The sequence below is a fragment of the Limulus polyphemus genome, unplaced genomic scaffold, assembly GCF_000517525.1.
Source record: "Limulus polyphemus unplaced genomic scaffold, Limulus_polyphemus-2.1.2 Scaffold9369, whole genome shotgun sequence".
NCBI classification, from domain to species: Eukaryota; Metazoa; Arthropoda; class Merostomata; order Xiphosura; family Limulidae; genus Limulus; species Limulus polyphemus.
This window is the reverse complement of record NW_013674979.1, coordinates 5,377-11,352: the sequence shown is the minus strand read 5'-3', so window position 1 is coordinate 11,352 and position 5,976 is coordinate 5,377.

Below are 5,976 nucleotides of genomic sequence, written 5' to 3'. Positions count from 1 at the left end.
AACACCGTAACACAGTAGATGTCATCAACATATTTGTTTTTCCTATTAAACAACATATGGAAGTCCAATACCATCAGCAAAGATATAAAATGAAAAATATTTGGGACAAAAATCATCATCATCAACATTATCAATGTTCTTCAGCTGTCGGGTTCGGAAAGTTGAACCAACACGTTTCTACATTGTCTTATATTCAGTTACTTTTTCTAGTCATCCAGTTTTGATATTCATTGTTATATTATTAAATGTTTAGTAATTCTTCCCAAAGCAAATTTTGTTTTAGTACTATACTGTTGTAAACAGCAAGTTCTAAAACAGCCTTTCTTTACATCAATAAGATATTTTAATATTTTGATTAACACTATTAGAATTTTAATTCATATAAAAATAAATATCCTAATAAAGCCAGCGATTCAATTACAGCAGGAATGTTGTAAATGTTAAAATATGTCGGTCTTTTTCAATTCGACATATTGCTGAAATTGTCAGTAGCAGTACGATAATTGTCTATCGTTATTTAATTTCAATTATTTCACATTGCTTTTACATTTATAGTATACCTATGTAAGTATATGTTATTTAAATTAATGTGTTTGCATTACTTAATACAATGCATACGCAGAAGTGAGTTTTATCATTTGTATAAACATGCCGATGATTTTTTTCAAATAAAACTAATACATAACACTAATCTAAGTTTTTAATGTATATACAAAATTTGCTCTCTTTGAACAGTAAATTTTTTGTCTTTTTTCCCAATGAAAGTTCAATCCTTCTTTATAGTCTTCCCGTCATTATAAATAATATTGGAAGTTGTAATTCTTATTCGATATTCACAATGAGACAGCGGTAAGTTAACGACTTAAAACGATACTTGGTGAACACAGAAGACAGCCAAATGTTGCTTCAAACAATCAATGAATCAATCTTCACCCCTATTTTGTATTCTTTAGCTATATGACATAATAGCCGTTTTCTTTGTAGATCTGGAGTTGTAACAAGTTTTTACCTTAAGGATATTTGGCTTAGTGTAGCCAGTTTCGTTCTGTTTCTCAGCCAACTTTGAATGTATATACTTCTTTCCTAGTTTTGATCCTAAATGATTCTTATCTTAATAAAGATTCTCCCTTTAGTTTGAAACGTCGAAATATTCTACAATATTCACTGATTAACACTGGAACTAAATTTTTAGCACCTTGAAATTCATTATATTTTAGACATTTGAACCTTCTAAGTATTTTAATATATGATTAGTCTGTCTTTAAATTCTAGTCAGCCTTTTTTGATATTTCGATAACTATTAGTTTCTGATTATTGAGGATACATAATGAATGAATTAGATTATCGCACGTTTACTGTTACAAATTGAAAGACATAATCTTCCAAGGTGTCACTTGTAAATTGAATTCCTTAAATATTCAAAACTAGCCCTGTTTTGCTTAATATTATCTTATTCACATAATGAATCATTTCAGGAAATAAAAAAAAATGTTGATAAGTTTGCTTTTTGTAACACGGACAAACCTTCCCTTTTGCCTTCTTAATATTGCATTGAAAAATCGATAACGTGACGTTATCATGGTCAACCTGAGACCTGTTATGAACTTATAACCTTCTCACAAAACTAGTCATTCTATTAATGATGTTACTCTCATCGACATTGAAACCGAGTTTAAAACTACAGCTGATAGAGAGATAAAATAAGCTTATTGGTTGTTAATCTCGATCCTGGAATAAATTATCTCCGATCATTGGTTCATTCTCTAGATCCTATAATCAGTGATCAGCGATCATTGTTTTTTCTCTGTCAGAAAAGTATTTTTTTTCATGCAGTGTTTACACTCAATGTTTCCATGCCTGTCTTTAGAAGTTTATCTGTTTAACATTTCTTTTCCAATCATTCTCCATGTCACTTATATTTTAGTTTAACAACACTTAAGTATAGTTTTCTTGACTAGCTTGTGTTTTGGTGGGATTGAGGGCTACTCGCCATTTATTACACCATATAGATACTGTGTTAAGTGTTACTTGATGTACTCCGTATGTCATCTGCATATTGTGAATTTAGTGTGTAAGTTAGCGTGGGGAAGGGTATGTTATTCACAAAAAACGTTGTAAAGTGTGGAGCCTAAAATTGACCCTTGCGGGGCTCCAGCTACTAATGTAAAGGGGAGTGATACTGAGTCGTTAATTTTAACCTTTGCACTGCTGTTAGTAAGAAAACTCGATATCCAGCGAATCATCGGGACAGGTATGTTGATTGTGTAGTTTGTAACTTAACCCGTTATGCCTGACAGAGTCAAAGGCGTTTTGCACATTTAGGAAAGTGGCTATGGTAACCGGTTTGTTTTCTATTGAAACCTTTGTAGATTGATTCAGTCAGTCTAATCGGGTGATCTGATTTTTGTCTGTTATTACGACCAGCACTTTGGTTATTGTTTAACATTTTATTGGTTTTGAGGTAGCAATTGAGTCTATTGAGTTTTTCCATTACTTTCCTAAAGAGGTTAGTAAACTAATAGGTCTATAGTTGCCAGGGTTGGTCCGATCATTGTCTTTTTCAGGTAATACTTTAATAATGGCTGATTTCCATATACTTGGGTAATAACGTGATAATAATGATATGTTGTATGTCGCGATTAAGTATTCGAGGACAGGTTCCGAGAGGGTTTTTAGGATTATGTTATTGATGCCGTCTTCGCCTGATGCTTTACGTTTGATCTTTTTCATGTTTAATTTTACTTCCGTTAATGATATGGGCCGTGAGTAGAAGTTATTTGGGTTATTAATTTGTTGCAATGAAACTGGGAAGTTTTGAGTGTAAATGCCGGGGTTATTACTTATTTGATTGTTGACATTGTGAAAGTGTGTTCTGTCAAAAGATGCAAAATCTGGTGTAACGACGGTGTTTTTAAATACTCGGCAAATAGATCTGCTTGTTCGTTATCGGTCGAGGCTTTCTGATTGTTATATATTATCGTGGCAATGTTATTTTGCGTCTGATATTTAGTTATTGTCTTGAACTAACGTTAAAAAACAGCTGGATCTGGACATGAGTTATCTATTGATTTGCAGAAGTTATCCTAATTGTTATTTTGTTGATTTTGTATTAGTTTCTTGATATTATAGTTTTTGCTATTGATCATAGGTTTAAGCACAGGTTTGCTTGTACAGATAAATTCGCGTCTAAGTTGTCGGCTGTTTAGAATTAGTCTATAAATTTCCTGTGTAAGCTGCCAAGAATTTAAGTTAAGGTTGCGTTTTCTGCTGGGAATAGTTTCTTTGATTGCTTCCTGAATTGCGTTAGTGATCTTAAGCGCGTATTCATGTATTTCATAATGTCTGGATGCGTTTATACTGATTGCGGGGAGTCGTTTAGTGATATTATTATTAAGTGTTGTCCAATCAGTTGTCATGTAATCGTAAACTGGCGGTGGTTGTCGGGAGTTATTATTACGGCGTGAGTAAATTGTGAAGGAAATGGGATTGTGATCGCCACCAATGTTATTTTGTACCTTCAAGTTCCGTGTGTGATTGATAGTTGTGGCAGGAACTATGGCTAAGTCTAGAATATCCTGGGACCCATCCACGTGTGTGTATGTGTCATGTTGTTCTTGTTAATTGTTAAGAGATTGTTGTCTTCTAAAAACTTATGTAGTATTCTTCCATTGCTGTTCGTGACACGGCTGTTAAAATCGGTATGCTTGCTATTTAAGTCGCCTATAATTACCGTATTGAGGATGTATTTAATATATTACTGTTTCATTTGAGTCAGATAAAGGAATTTGGGGGAAGGTAACTAATACATGTTTCTTATATAATATAGCTATTCCTCGGCTACCATTACTTTTAGGTATGTGACAAGTTTTAAAACCGGGTATATTGAATTTACTGTTACTGTTAAGGAGGGTTTCATTAATACTGATCATATCCACCTTAATTATTCTACTGACAGTAAATAATTCAAATTCACCCTAAATATTAATTTTCATTGAGGCAGCCATCATAATTATTTAGGATTGATTATGTTACAGGAGGAAAAGAAACGACTTATCCCAGTTCCTTCCTAGCTTGTATTCTGTGTTCCAAGATTCGTCCTAACGCTACTGGGTTGCTCTGTTCCGTGACGATGAAGTAGTGCGCTGTTGAATCGAATATTTTCAATGCAACGGTGTGTCTGATATAACATCGGCGATGATGGTGGGTATCGTGGCTAGGAAGTCTTCCATTGCAGGCGTTGACTCCCCTAGGTGTGCTGGTAGTGGTCGTATGGTTTCGGCAAACGTCGGCTGTGGTTTATTCACTGCTGGGCGCTTGTCTCACGATTGGTAGGTGTCGGCCTAACATTTATGGTCACAATATTTGTTTATCAATATCTTGGTACTCAAATGACAACTTAACTATCATACTGAAATTTATAGATGTGTTTGGATTTAGCGCAAAGCTTCCAAAAAGGTTATATGTGCAGAAAAAACAATGAAGATTGAAGTCTAAATTTTAGTATTATAATTCCTAATTCTCATCGTTGAGCCTCAAGAGAAAAATTGAAAAGAAATACAATAAAACATAAGCCATTAGTAATGTTACCTGAACAGCTTATTCTTCCTGCGTTGAACCTTAAAGTAGAAATTGAAAATAAACACTATAAAACATAAGCCATTAGTAGTGTTACCTGAACAAATTATTCTTCCTGCGTTGAGCCTGAAGGGAGATATTGAAAAGAAAAACAATAAAACATAAGCCATTAGTAATGTTACTTGAACAACGTATTATTCCTTTCGTTAAGCAAGAATGGAAAACTCACTATCCAGCTTTCTTTTCCTCTTCTTCATCCATCTTTCAGATTTTATTAAATTAATCTTCTTCTAGTTCTTGTGAGAAGAGTTATGATGTATATTCTAGGAAGAAGGATTAATAAGAAAAGTTAAAGTAACTGAGTGTCTAATAAAGAATGTAAAATATCTACTTAGAAATCTGGTTGGAGTGCATAAAAATTGTTGAGGAGCAGAAGCATAGTCATTGCCCACCAGTCATTGCGGACTTAGACTGCTAGAAACCGGGTTTCGATATCTGTGGTGGGAAGAGTACAGATAGTCAACTGTGTAGCTTTGTGCTTAAATACAAACAAACAAGCATAGTCAAAACAAATTAAGAAAAAACACTCTCAAACAATTTGAACCAGATCATATAAATATGCAATAAGAGGAATATGACTGCTTCTGGTAAAAGTGTTGAGTAACAGGGAGATCATTTTCGTTGTTAATAGAAGACTTATAATTCTTAAAAGTTCTCTAAGTGTGGCTTAAGTATGTCCTACATACCAGTGATTACATTTTTTACACTGTATAAGATAAATGATATTCTGTTTTCCATAAGTGATTTCTTTAGAAATTTTAAAGTTTGTCTGGTTGTGTTTGTCTGCAAAATGAGTCAGTAGTCTTTATGAACTTGGAGGTTTGACAACGATATTTATTACATGGATGAAAAACATTCTTCATTTAACTTTATTTAATTAAGTAAATATAATTATATATAAAGAAAGGGATAAAATACTCTTCAGTGTGTTTAATTGTAAAAAAAGTAAACAAAATCTGAATAAAAAATAAAAACAAACACACACACACATATATATATAAAACCCCATGATTGTAATATTTAATCAAATATCACTTCACTGGTCGAAGAAAACTTGGTCTGGTACCTCTTAATTCTACGACATAAATATCAATAAAATAAAACGTCGTCTCTCTTTTTTACAACATTGGTCAGTCATAAACAGTTTACACTGGGAATTAGGTTGTTTGCCAATCATTTCCACATTTGTAAGGTAGCCTTGCTGGTACACAATGCTTGACAATAATTGTCGCTTGCGATAATCAGGACAACCTGTATTTGTAACACACACTTTAAATACATTCATAAAAATACAATAACATAAGAAAGTGGAAAATAGTCCTAGAAACTAATCACATTGCA